Genomic DNA, 15,492 nt, shown 5'->3' on the forward strand with positions numbered 1-15,492 from the left:
GAATTAAAATGACTTTTGTTGGATTATGGAGCAGTGCACTCACCATAGAAGAAATACTGATGATACACTAATATCGCTAAAGCGGAAGTAATCCGGAAGTTGAGTGACAACACTGTGAACAGGGCTTATTACTTGTACATAAACAGCAGACACAACTGGGAAACCTGACATCACAGCCCATAGCAGTACTGGAACAGGGTAATGCAGGTCGGCAAGGTTTCATTCTTACCTGACTGCTTTTTGCCAAATCATTCATCTTCCCGTGCTATATTTAGTGTCCATTTGTTATTCATAGTCATGGAATATTGTCACAATGGGACAAGTGCTTAACATGTCATGTGTGGCGTTTGCGTGCTCTTGGTGTATGTCACTCTTTAGCAGGGGTGAAAGTGATTTCTTGCCGGAACGGAGTCCTGGGGTGGAACGGTGCTTTGATCCCGAAAATATGATGGCAACTGTCAAAACCCAATGCTAAAAACAATCTGCCTGGCTGTCAAACAGACATCTCCAAGAGGAAAACAATCTACTAACGTCAGATTTACATACACAAGTGTTAACAACAAGAATAATAAAGTGCTTGTGTAGTGTCATCCGTTTCCACCGAGACTTATTATTTATTCCACGGACAGCACAGAGTTCTCCCAGCGTGTGTCTGATGTGTCGTATCGATGTGTGCATGCGCTCAGCTAACCACCCACCCTGGCCGGGACTCCAGTTGCCAGTTCATTTGGCTGACATACTGCATGTCAAGATGTACGGTTTCGGCGAAATTTGTACAAGTGAGCACTGATTTTTAAATGTATACGCCGTACGTTCAAAATCTGTACGTTTTTCGTGCATTACCTTTTTTTGTCTCCGTTCGGATTTTGTCACCGTTTCGGCAACGAGACAATGTGCGTTACGATGCGTTACTACATGAATGGCACGAGAAAAGTCAGCAACACTGAGAGAGAAAAGTGTTGTGACGCTTTAGCAAACGCAATGCTAGGCTAGGTGGCTCCAATATTTCCTGACTGTACCCGACAGCCTTCAATCTACGCCTAGATATCAAATGAGAAATGACAGACGGCGGCGTTAATAAACAGCTGCCATTTTGAAGCAGTAGACTTCTCAGAAAGGCTCTGTTGTCGTGAACCTTCCTAGCGAACTTAAGTAACTTTTTATCTAAAATACTGCTAAATCAGCAAAATCTTGACTTGACTCTATCTTTAAATGATGAAACAGTTTTAAAACTTTAACATGCCGAAAGTAAACAGAAGGGAACTAATGCAAAAACGGTAGCAATTTTAACAACTTTAACATTTGATTCACAACATTAAACGATTTCCAAACATAGCAAAGGTTTCTATGTTGTTTTTTTTTTAAATGAAAAACAAGACATGAAAGGTACACCAGTTACTTTCCCAAGTAACTAATTACGCTTACCTTCAGGTAACTGAGTAACTAACTCAATTACTTTTTGGGAGAAGTAATTTGTAACTAATTAATTACTTTTTAAAAGTAAGATTAACAACACTGGTTATAAAGTTGAAGTCTGCAGAATGAAAAGTGACGAAAGCGGAGATTTCATTCTGCCAATTTGTTGCCGAACATAATTTGCCTGTAACTATTGTTGATCACTTCTCAGAATCAGCAAAAGAAATGTTCCCAGACTGAAAGATTGCATCGGTAAGTTAATTTTATTACTTGATCTTTTTAATTTACAATAGGAAACAAAGACAAACTACCTTCAAGTCAAACTGAATTGCGAGCTGAAGTGCAGCCATCAAGACATGATAGAAATTGCCAAAAGTGCGACATACAATTATAACAAAAGTCACTGTTAAATTTTAGTAATCATGATGTAGCTGAAGATATTGTTCTTTGATTGCACCAGGTTATATGTTACAATATAACCAATAAATTCATATTATTTTAAAAATTGAGTTTTATTTTTGTTTCATATTGCACGCTATATACAACGTTGTAAGATTAGTCACCAATTTGTAAGGGAATACGTCACTATTTGTAAGATTGCCAACGGCCTCGGGTTGACAGGTATGCATACTGACAAATGATCAGCATGGATAGTTAGCTCTGATTGGTTCAAATGCACGTTTTCTGGGACAACAAAAAAAGGAACAAGCTTGTTGAATTAAAGCGATAAAAAAAGGGAAACACAACGGAAAATTGATCAGATCTTTAAGAGAAAGGAAAGAGTTAAAGCAGTAATGTGAAGTAATTTCATACCATACCAAATAGGGTCACAATTAAAGTAATTAAACATTGTCCAACAAATAAAGCATGAAAAAATAATTTATATGTTGTATATTTGACAAAATAATCGCGTTTCCGAAGTTCGAGCCTGAAAGGGGACGAACCCGGAAGTGATACGTTACACCGGGAACAGCGATGGCAGCTCCATAAATACGGCTGCCATACAAAGCCCTTCAAACAATGATTCAAACAGCGATATAAGCGATAGATCGAGCGCAAGTTTTTGAAGAGTTGGAGGAAGAAGAGGAGGTTGGAATTTAATGTTGGACCTAACATGTATTAGCCAGACGCTAATCAGGATGCAAACAATGTGCCTAGACTACCTGACATGGAATGGATACAAGACTAGACATGTGCCGGTTACCAGTTTCACGGTTTACCGTGGTGTGAAAACGTCGCGGTTTCAAAACAACTAAAATTTTCCGTCATACCTTAGTACGGTATTCGCTATTTTTCATGTGCCAAAATGCAGACGAAGTGGCTTGGTGCGGCAGCGCTCACCCTTCCCGTTTGTTGCCGTGAGTATCACTGATGCTATTCTGCTAAACAGCCAGCAAACCCAAAAACACACCCTCCAAACACAAGGCGTACTTTTCTTCAATTTATTGAGCTCTCAAATCGTGGTGAAATATACAAATGAAAACATTTAAAACGTTGTACAATTCGATTTTTCCACGTGTGATTAGGTTCAACAGGATAGCAGTAGCACCATTAAAAAGTTCGCCAAAAACAAAACGCACATTTTCCTTTCAAATTCAATATACAAACTAACTAAAACTTACAAAGACGAATGTTAGGCTAGGCTAAGCTGGGAGAGCAGCTTCGTCGAGTTTTTATGTGTCACAGCCGCTGAGTGAAACAAGCTTGAATGAAGGGGGAAAGAAAAAAGATCGCGTCAAATATCGCTATTTGAGAACGGAGGTCTCACTCCTCACTTTTTTTTTTTTTTTTTTGATGAAACCCTTCCTCAACAATATTTACATTTTAACTAATTTATAAAACTAACTTATACATTTTTAACTAACTTATTAACTTATGAATTCTTTGTTCTTTTTAACACAAAGGCATGGCATCATGTAGACCAGAGTTGACACAGTGGCTGAAAATGGCGAAACTTCACTTGAGCTCCCCCCCTCAAAAAAAGTCATATAGAATATATTTTTATTTAGAAGTGTTTTTGCTTTTTTATAGCAATTATTTTGTTCTTTAATATTGAGCAACTTGAGCTGTGGCTGTGGGTATAGTCCAGGTTCTATTTATTTTAATTTTATATAACATATTTGTTATTTTTTGTTAATTTATCTATTTTCACATTATATTCATGTTCCAATTTGCAAATGTGTTTTGAAAAAAAAATCCTGTTCAATGGAAAAAAAAAAAATTATTTATTTATTTTTTTTAAACCCATACTGTACCCATACTATAATTGCAATACCGTGATACCGTGAAACCGCGGTATTTTTGCTCACGGTTATCGTACCGTCAAAATCTCATACCGGCACATGCCTATATAAGACCCATCGAGATTACAAGATTGGTAAGATATAGGCTGTTATTATTTTTATGATTTGAAGATGCAGGCATTTGCACACAATTTTATGTTTTTGTTTATCTGATGACATTGTTAAAAAAAAAAATTATCAGACTCCATGTTCATTTTGGCAGATCCGGCAGCTCTCGTGCATATAAAATAATAATATAAAAACGTTGGGGGGAAAGAAGGAGATGAGTCGTTGATGGCTTTCTCCACTTTATTGTGGCAACAATAAGAAAACAAAATAATAGCGGACTGCCGCCACATTCGACCGCAAAGTTTTGCTTCTCGCTGATCTCCTCCTCGCCTCCGACTACTCCAGCGTCTCTTAAACGGATCGTGCATAGTGTCTTGTTATGAGCTTTTTGTTTACAAATGTATCGAACACACGACGTGCTGACAACTTTGTTTCTTTATGAACACATGGAGCTAACAGTACAACACAGCTCGGGGCTCTCGGGAGGAAGTGGCGTCTATTGGCGTGAGGAAATGTAGTTTTTTCACACAAACGAACAGATTACAAAGCACCACTTCAGTGTTGTCCCGAGACTACATTTCCCATGATTCACTGCGTGACCTGCGCACTCGCTGATTCGCTGCCAGACATTAAAAGCAACGCGCTTGTTGTTGTCACCTGTCAGCGGCTCTCGTACAGTAAAACACAAACTAGAAGGCTACCAAGCAATCACCGTGAAAGAAACGCCGAACCGTACAAATGCAATGCAATGCTTGAAGCATGAAGATGGAAATACATAATACAAATACAAATAAATGTGCACAAACTCACTGGCGGTGTGTGTCTCTTACGGCAACGTGACCGTGAATTACCGCGATGCCGACTTGCTTATATGCACATCCACACCCCTTTCCAGATTGACAGTGGATTAACCCTGTCGGACAAGATCGTAGATGACGCACAATTTAAACACGCTTAACCTAGCGAACGCAACAACAACTATGATCGGGGATTGCCACGAGTTAACTTTAGGCTAACGTCGCTAGCTTATACTGTTCATTCCACAACAGTTGGCAGCTCTGCTTTGACAAAGTCATCAGTCATCTATCCAAAAATCACACTTACTTTTTGGCAAATCCTTGATCATAAGCAGACCGGTTAAGGAAGCAGGCATCTTCGAAGTTTTTGCAGCAGAGAACACTACTCAATGATGGCGTGAAATTCATTTGCTTCGTGCGAAAGAAAGATGTCCATTTACGTGCCCTGCTATCCTTTGGCCACTCATACAACTTTTCGTTTGAGTGAGAACGAAACATCGCCACACACCGCCGTGGAATCTTACCGAGAAGCAATGCAACAAACAATACTGGTCTATGGCGGACTTCCCTCGCACTTCCCGGTGTGACGTAATTTCCGAAGATTGCCGAAGAAAAGCATTATCGTTGTCAAGGGCGTTGCTATGGGTTAAACAAAGAATCTGAAAGGGCTGCGTTAAAAAAATAATGACAATATGCTTATAACTGTTACCATTGATATTATTCAAAAACATGGTTGGTCAACCTTACTTCACATTACTGCTTTAAAGAGACTTATTTTCTCTGATGGGGAGGTTCAGAACATCATGTTAAATATTGCCTGACCCCAGAAATAATGAACAGAAAATTCAATTTGAAAGCTTCATGTGGTCCTTATACGTAATAAAAAAATTGAACATTTTTATCAAAATTAATTTGTATACATATGTTCTCTAATTTATATCATGAATGACACATTAAAATGCCTATGACAGCAAAAAGCATGTTTATTTCATATTTCACGCGGTACTTTATGCTCCTGAATGAAATGTATCGCTTGGATGTGTGTGGAAGCAATCATTTTATTTATTCAATTTTTTTTTAATCCCGCATGTATGGGGAAAAACCCCTGTGCCCCCTGTGACCTTTTTATGACCTTTTTATGACCCGTACTGGTTCCACCATTATTCAATGCACGTATATATAACAAAGTATATATGTAACAAGGTACGACTGTGTAAGTACGACTGCGTACTAAAGCACCGCGAGTTCCTTATTCCATCAGTGATCTGCTAAAGCACAGTCACTGATTCCATAAGATGTATGAAAGTACAACTGCGTACTAAAGCACCGCGAGTTCCTTATTCCATCATTGTTACAGTGATGAGCCTAACCATGATTGGACACGACAATAAAGAGCTTAAAGGCAGTGCGTCTCCTGATGTCAGGGGTTGGCCCCCCTGATCTCACGTGACCTCTGCATATATAAGAGCGGACTTTTCTGGGCACACTTTAGGGTCGGGATCGTAGGATTCACGCGTAGTCGCTCGCCCGGAGTTTCCTTTGCTCAAACCAGGAACGTTGTGTGGCCCTCCGTTCATTGTCGACACGGTAAGAGCTTGATTTCAATATCATAAAGGGAACTCATTGTGCTTTGGTGTGAAGATATCTGTGTTAGCTTCGACAACTAATCCATATCTAGCGCCATTGTAAGTGTGTAAGTGTGTAACCGTTAACTGCTTTGTGTAGTTAACTGCTTTGTGTGTTTTTAACTGCTTCGTAAGGGTTTTTGACAATTCAGACCTAACGTTGTAGTTGTTCTCGAGTTTGTCTTTGCTTGCTTTTGTGGGACTGTAATCAGTTAAGCTTCTTCATTTAGTCTCCATTTATTCTTCGAGTTTTGTCTTTGCTTGCTTTTGTGGGACTGTAATCGGTTAAGCTTTAATTTCTCCTGTTATCCTAATCGTAATCTATTCTTCATTTTATTTGCAATTTCTAATCATTAAACATTGTCTATTACGCAAAAGTGTGCCTGTTATTCTACTCACTGCGAACCTGTTACGAAGTTTCTTTCATCTTCCATGAAAGTGTGATCTCGATCACTTCGTATAAAAGAACTTGTTACGAAATTTCCCTGTAAGTCACCGATATTATTAGATACTGTGATTGATTATAAGCAGTATCCGGGTTGTTTTAAACCATTTTAGCGACATCTTTGCTATCTCGAAATTGTTGCTGATAATTTCGTAAAACATTTTGGCGTTGTTGGCAGGATCAATAGTATTTTGATAAATTGACTATTGATTAAAATTGGTCATTGTGATCAAGTAATACTGAGAATTTTATTTGGTCAATTGATTTGGTAAATACTGAGTGAGACGTAACAGAATAGCGATGTTTAAGAAATTGCGGAAGAAAGTGGAGAGCGCTGAGAGAAGAGCGTTACAATTAAAAGTACAATTGGATAATTGTCAAAATGAGAGAGGCATTTTGGAGTCAAAAATTAAATTACTGGAATGCCAACGGGAGCGATTGTATCGATTGTGTGAACAAGCGGTTGAGTGTATGGGACGTTTGCCAACACGAGAGCGCGCACTCTCTCGAAGGCGCGCTGATCCCGTCAAAGTGCGGGCATTTGTTGCGTCATCGTTAGAGAATGCCAATTCGTGGAGCCCCGAAACATGGGACGGGGATATTTGGGATGCACAGAGTGATGGGAACTATCAGGAACGCCCCGTATCTCGCCGACAACAATTTGAACGCAATTTGCCACCTATTCGCGAGGCAATTGTGGATGAGGATGGCGATCCAGTGTTGGACAGGGATGGGGAGCCTGTTTACCGGGAAAGACCGCGTGAGCAGCCTGCCCCTGAAATGTCTAAGACACTGGAGGATTACAAAACATTGGTTTTAACCCTGAGGGTAGGAAATCCGAATCAAACGCTCGGTGAAATGCCATGTACGATGTCCGAATTAGGGAGTTTAGGGAACTGGGGGGTCATACGGAAGGAGGCTCCTTGCCAGTCAACTAGTCCTCCTCCTCCTCCCAGGCGAGACTATCGAGGCTCTCCAGTTCGTAAAACATTTCGGCGTAGGAGAGGCTTGCGGAACGCTCTTTTGAAGGCGGGAGTGCCGCCTAGTGAGATAGATGGCCGTCCAACTTCGGAATTGAGAGAGCGCTGGAAAAAAGTGCAAGCGAACCAAGGACAAACAACATCGACAGAAGAGAAAGGAACAAAGAGGGGAGAATGTTTCTTCCCTCTATCCTAATCTCTTAGATTTAGAATAGGATGAGGGCTAAGCCTCACCTATATCTATCAGGGCACACTGTTCCGATTGGTCAGGAAGGGATTCCCGACCGCATGTGAAAATGAAAATTCATTGGAAAAACTCGGAGCAGGAAGTGCAAGCTCTGGTAGACACGGGGGCGGAGAACGATCTAATTTATGGGAACCAGCTCAGGCGTAAATAACGAACCTGTTTATTATGGCAGATCGTTTGTTGCGCAATACCAGGAGAAAAGTAGAGGATTCTCAACATGAGGAGTGCAGCCCTTCAGTGGCCCCTATTTGCAACATGGGGTCCTCGACGGCATCTGCTGGGTTTTTGCCCAAATTGATTATAAGGGTAGGTTGTGATTGCAGCTGGGAATATCCCAGCCTTTCCCTTATATTATTTAGGATAAAATTGAGAAACAAATTGGGAAAACAGGTAAAACAAAAATGACATTTGATAAAAATGCCTGAGGTGAGGAGTGTGCATGCCAGCATCTGCCTGATCAACAGATGACGGTATTCCAGTTCCCGCCCAGAAGCTCAAAACAATCAGGATTATTGATAGTGTTGACAAATTATCGAATAAATTGGAATCGAGGTGAGAGAGAAATCACGGAGAAGGCCAAAAACAAGATTCAGAATTTTGGAGTGCCCAAAACAAAAAGGGACTGGTTACTGGAGAAATCATGTTCCACATTTGAGTCAGATCTTGCAGCCACTGTATCATGTGACTCGAAAAAAGAACGAATTTGAATGGATACAGAGACAACAAACTGCTTTTGACATGGCCAAGGAGGCCATACAACAGGCTTTATCGTTAGGAAAGTTACAGCTAGGTCTAGTTAAGTTACAGGTTTCAGCGTATAATGATTATGCTAATTGGAGCTTGTGGCAGAAACAAGGCAGGGTCCGGAAGCCTATGGGTTTCTGGTCTAGACGATTGCCCCTGCTGGGGAACGATATACACCATTTGAGAAACAACGTTTGGCTTGTTACTGGAACCTACCAGTCTACGTCACGCATGTAGACGCCCACACTAATAAGCAAACATTAGAGGCTTTGTTCAATCAACAGATCGATCAGGTAGTCAAAACTATGGTAGTCGAACGACAATCAAGTGTGGGATTGGCCCGCTGGGCTCACGAGAAATCTGGACATTGGGGCATGGAGAAAACTGCTGTAGAAACTTGTGAGCGATGTGAACATCAAAGGAGAGGCGTGCCCCAGCACGTACAAGGCATCCGTGTAAAACAGCGAATCAAGTGTTCACTCTCCGTTGTTTGGCTTTAATTGAGAGGTACTATGGCGTGCCACTACAAATACAAACTGACAATGGCACCCATTTTACTGGTGGGAAAATAAAGCAATGGGCTAAGGAACATAATGTCACCTGGATTTACCATGTTCCTTATCACCCGCAAGCTGCCGGATTGATTGAAAGGATGAATGGGCTTCTAAAGTCCTCGATCCGTAAATTGACCACAGACAATTCTTTATCAGGATGGCGTAATGGAACAGTGATAAAGTGATTATCATGTAACAATTGAAGCTGTAACAGTTGAAGTGTGGTATTGGCAACTTAAGGGTTAATAATGTACACTCACTGTCATGATTTGCTTTATTAATAACTTGTACTTGACATGAGTTGCTTTATTGGTAATTTGAATTTAAAATTTGTTCTTAAGGAATTGAAGCTGTGGACACTACGGGCACATTTTACCTAGGTCTGGATTGTCACTTAAAAGGGGTAACCATACTTGCGGGAGTCATCGATGCCGATTTTCAGGGAAAATTGGGGGTTGTAATGTATAATTTGACCCCTGAACCGTTCATTGTGAAATCCGGCGATAAAATTGCACAACCTTTAGCAAGGGAATGTGAATGGGGTGTAGGTTCAACTCCCCCTTTTAATTGGATGATTGCCAAAAGATATCTATTCAGTGGAATGGATCATCGGAATGGACAAACTTCGGAGCGCCCAATCTTTGTCCATTCCGAAGCGTTTTGTTCTGTTTTCTTTTTCCAGCTTGGTGATTGATATGGAGACGGTGGATTGGAACACCTGCGGGAAGATCGCAGCGGTGCTGCGTTCCTCCGCTTCGAAGGTGGTGTCAGATCTCGGGCCACCATCCTCTGTGCTATGGTGGAGGAAGAACGTCGACTCTCTGGGGAGTCCATTGCCATTCCTGGCGATACCGACTCTCTGGGAAGCTCATTGCGGTCTGGCAACTGGGGACGTGTTCTGCCAGAGGGAGGCTGCAGGGTAGACATCACTTCCGCCTGCTCCATATATAAGGGAGCCGATCCAATCGGAAATGACGTTTTAGTGCATTGAATATGACTGTGTGTAATTTACAGATACTTAACATGAAATTACAGAAAGGAAGGGTCCTAAGGGTGGTCACATAATGTGGTTGCAAATAACTGTAACTGAACCCTTATTAGTTTGCAGATATCATGTTTTGCCTGTAATTACAACTAATACTATTATTTTGTGAGACCTCAAGGGGAATGGTTTAGCCCACAAACCAATCCTACTTATGACCTAAGCGGATGCGACACATCGGATAAAGGTATGACATGTATGAAACAAGTAATGTATCAAGAAGCATGTTTTAAACGTGACACAGGCATTATGTGATTGGTACTATGAAACCACACCCACCGTTGCCTAAAACACCGTTTTCGGGTTGTCTTGACAATGTGGAGTTTTTCATTTGGAATAACCAGACCTATAAATTGCACTAAGGTTCTAGGTGGTACTGCCCCAGCATTACCACTGCAGAAATCTCTTGCAGCACCCCAATAATGATGCTGTAGGCTATGGCTTCTTGATTATGCAGAACGCTATATAGAAACGCTCGAGACTCCCCAGCGGCCGAAGGGCCGTCTAGGAGGTACTTGTGACACGCTTCCCACGTGGTATGGAAGGCTGGAGAGCTAAGGACGGGTAAGATCCCTCTAAAACCTGGGACAAACCTAAAGCAGGCCCAGTCACGATTACCTGGCACAACTCCTGACTATAACAGGCGGGTATGGAAGGCTGGATAGCCCATGACGGGTAAGATCCCTCCTCCTAACCTTGGGACGACCTAAGGCAGGCACAGTCACGATTACCCGACCTCCGTCCCTTGCGTGTGCGGCCTGGTACCGCCAGTGCAAATGGAGGAACAGGGACTGGACCGGAGAAAATGTGCAGCGTGGGGATGCACAGCGTTACGTTGACCCGCTGGCATGTCATCTAAACAGATGAGTTTGCTTACTGATGAGGCATTAACAGCTGCTAACAGGAAATTGGCTGCGCAGTGGGGGAGCTGGGCCCAGTTCGTTTTGAAACCATTGTTTTTTAGCGATTGAGGAACACAGGTCTAATGTTTCCAAGCTTAAAGTGTCCACATTGATAACTCGAAATGAAGTGGTACATGCAGCCAAGGAAATTGAGCAGGAGTCTGCTCATCATTGGTGGGATATATTTACTGGGATGTCTATGACAGCAAGACAATATTTCGTACCTCCGATGTTTATATGTAATCATTGTATTAAGTATACTCTCTGTTTTGAATGTATGTGTTTTCTGCTATGTCCGAAAGGTAAAGCGGTCGTTAACTAAAATGAGAATGCTAATTGGGAACAATATATCGAGGGATTGATTAATTAGGGAGTAAATGATGGACCCAATCCGGGTCAAAGGGTGGGATGTATGGGGAAAAACCCCTGTGCCCCCTGTGACCTTTTTATGACCCGTACTGGTTCCACCATTATTCAATGCACGTATATATAACAAAGTATATATGTAACAAGGTACGACTGTGTAAGTACGACTGCGTACTAAAGCACCGCGAGTTCCTTATTCCATCAGTGATGTGCTAAAGCACAGTCACTGATTCCATAAGATGTATGAAAGTACAACTGCGTACTAAAGCACCGCGAGTTCCTTATTCCATCATTGTTACAGTGATGAGCCTAACCATGATTGGACACGACAATAAAGAGCTTAAAGGCAGTGCGTCTCCTGATGTCAGGGGTTGGCCCCCCTGATCTCACGTGACCTCTGCATATATAAGAGCGGACTTTTCTGGGCACACTTTAGGGTCGGGATCGTAGGATTCACGCGTAGTCGCTCGCCCGGAGTTTCCTTTGCTCAAACCAGGAACGTTGTGTGGCCCTCCGTTCATTGTCGACACGGTAAGAGCTTGATTTCAATATCATAAAGGGAACTCATTGTGCTTTGGTGTGAAGATATCTGTGTTAGCTTCGACAACTAATCCATATCTAGCGCCATTGTAAGTGTGTAAGTGTGTAACCGTTAACTGCTTTGTGTGTTTTTAACTGCTTCGTAAGGGTTTTTGACAATTCAGACCTAACGTTGTAGTTGTTCTCGAGTTTGTCTTTGCTTGCTTTTGTGGGACTGTAATCAGTTAAGCTTCTTCATTTATTCTCCCATTTATTCTTCGAGTTTTGTCTTTGCTTGCTTTTGTGGGACTGTAATCGATTAAGCTTTAATTTCTCCTGTTATCCTAATCGTAATCTATTCTTCATTTTATTTGCAATTTCTAATCATTAAACATTGTCTATTACGCAAAAGTGTGCCTGTTATTCTACTCACTGCGAACCTGTTACGAAGTTTCTTTCATCTTCCATGAAAGTGTGATCTCGATCACTTCGTATAAAAGAACTTGTTACGAAATTTCCCTGTAAGTCACCGATATTATTAGATACTGTGATTGATTATAAGCAGTATCCGGGTTATTCTAAACCATTTTAGCGACATCTTTGCTATCTCGAAATTGTTGCTGATAATTTCGTAAAACACCGCACCATGAAAATGATTGACTTCCAGCTCCATTCTCGGGATGAGGACAAATGCGAATGTGACGTCACCCGGGTGAGCATCTCACAATACAGCATTGTTTTATAGCATGCAGATGGACTACGGATTCAGCTGATTTTGCGGATTAATTCATTTATGTTTCACATCACGCCAGCCAAATGTGCTGCACCAAGAAGAGGCATGTGAGCCTTTTTAGGTTTCTAAAAGTTCCTGTTAACCCCTGAGATTGGCCAAAACAAGTCCGACAATGTGGGACCATTGGACTTACGAGGAATTGAGTAACTACGTGTTTTGTATTATGTACAAATACTGGGATCATGGCACACGCTTTAATACGGAGGTGGCTTGCATTTTGTGGCTGATTATCCACCGAGAAAGCCACTCAGCCGAGGACCGGCGGGTTGTTGCACACCCCTCTTGGTCCTCTTCGCGTGCCTGCTGAGAGAACGCTTTACTCGGCTTATGCTCGTGAAGTTCCTCCGATGTCGGCCGGCGATCATACTCCAGCTGCTTCCCTCTCAACGAGCATTCCTGCCCACAGCAGGGGAACAACGAGCTTGCTCGCCACAGATCGGTTAAGGCTGTCACCCTCGCTGCCGTGTGTGACATAAGTTGGGGTAGTTTTGTGCGATTTTCGTTTCGAAAGGTGAAAAAGATTGGAACAGCTGCTCGGCAGTCATTTTCTGGCTGCTTCCCCCTCAACGAGCACTTCTGCACGCAGTAGGGGAACGATGAGCTGTAACTTGCTCGCTGCAAGTTATCGGTGAAGACAGTCAACCCCGCCGACGTGTGATATGACTCTGGGTAGTTTTGTGTGCCTTTTGTTTTCAAAAAGCGCGAATAAGACTAGGAAATGCCGCTCGGTTCGGGTTAGCGTGTAGGCTAGCTGTCACGCTGCCTGTTTTGATTACGCTCTTTCCTCTGTCTCTAAAGGGAAATGACAAAAGCCGGACTAACTCTGGTGGCATAAAATACTGTTCGGGAGGTGCAAGAAGTAAACATTTTTTACCATTATGCAGTATTTTTGCCCTGTCGTACTGAATAAATGCATTTTTAATATTTCATATTCCATTTAGCTCATATTCCATTTAGCACAAGACTTATTTGTCATGACCATAGCATTTATTTAGCAATTGGGGAAAAAGACTTTGATAAAAAAGAATATCCTGCAAAAATATTGGAGTATAGAGATTGAAACAATGATGGCATTTTGCTGCTCTATGTCGTATTTTATTCCTTCTGAATCTTCCCTCTCAATGTGCTGGATTCTAAATCAGCTGAAATTGTGACCCTGCCGACGTCATCCCCCAGCTGGGGACACCAGAGCGTTACAATGACAGATGTGGCTAAATGGCAGATTAAAAGACTCATTTCTCATCATCTGCGCTTTGCCAAATTGTTGGAGTTAGTCAAATTGTCTCAAAATATGATTCTAATTCACATAATAATGCTATTAAAGATTTTTTTTATGCTGTCGCAGGCATTTGAAGTATTACATGCAGCTCTCGTGGTAAAACAAATGTAACTAAAGTGAGATTGAGCACAATAATGTTATACTTTTTTTTTTTTTTTTTTTACTGCAATGAGGTCCAGAAATGCTCGTCTCAAATGTGATACATTTGGCAGTATAGTTAATGTGCACTTAGGACTTATTTTTATTTATTTACCTATGTTAGGCTACTTATTTCCTTATAATATTAAAACTGCAATGAGGTCCAGAAATGCTCGTCTCAAATGTGATACATTTGGCAGTATAGTTAATGTGCACTTAGGACTTATTTTTATTCATTTACCTAGTTAGGCTACTTATTTCCTTATAATATTAAAAAAATAATAATAATCAATGTTTGTGTTATGTGTTTGTGTTACAGTAACTGTAATGCAGTAAGTATCCTAATGCTTTGCATTTCTGTAGTTTTAGGAGGTTTGAACCCCCCCACACACATAAAAAAAAGACATCTGGCTCCGTGACAACCTTTTTGTCAGGGAGTTCCGGCAACAAATTCTAGCCACTCTTACCGCTGGTCTTTAGTATAATGGGTAACTGGAACCGAAATCAGTGGTCTCAAAGCAATTCCACAAAGGGCCGCAGTGAATGCAGGTTTTCATTTCAACAGATCCAGCACAGATGGTTTAATCTATAAGGTTTCTGCTGAAACATGCAGCACCCGTTACACTTGTAAGACAGCAGTTTGGTTGGAATGAAAACGTTGCAGCTTGTGCAATTGCTTTCAGATACCTAACCCAAATCATGCCTGGACAGGTCGATGGGCTTATTCTCCTTGATGTTTTACAGCGGTTGGCAGCCAACATACAAGAGTCTTACCGTCTCTTCTGTCTCAATTCTCACATTGACTAGCAGCCAATACTGTGATCCCTCGCTACTTCGCGCTTCAAACTTCGCACCCTCAGCCCATCGCAGGTTATTTTGCAATTAAAAAAAAAAGAATTAATAAATGCAGTAATTTATCGAGCTGTCCCCATCCGATCACGTCATCTCTCGCTCTCGCTCCAGCCGCTTTTCTTGGTCAGGCAGTGCACTGGAGTTGCTTAATAAAGTTAACGATGACTGACAGACGTTAAGGGTTGATCTTGCCAGAGACGCTTGGAGGTCGAAACTTCAAAGCGTCGCATGCGTCAATCATCGTTAACTTGTTAAACAGTTGCTGTTGCCAACTCATTGTGTGTACGTGAGCAACTTGACCAGATTTGAGTGGAGTCACTCAAGGAAGCATTTAATAAAGACAAGCATTTTTCTACTTTATTTTTGTTTAAAAATAATTCGGTGGGACATTGACATGTGTAAAACTTAAAATTATTACATCTGAAGTGCTTAAAAAGAATGT

This window comes from Corythoichthys intestinalis, chromosome 5 (assembly GCF_030265065.1).
Source record: "Corythoichthys intestinalis isolate RoL2023-P3 chromosome 5, ASM3026506v1, whole genome shotgun sequence".
NCBI lineage: Eukaryota > Metazoa > Chordata > Actinopteri > Syngnathiformes > Syngnathidae > Corythoichthys > Corythoichthys intestinalis.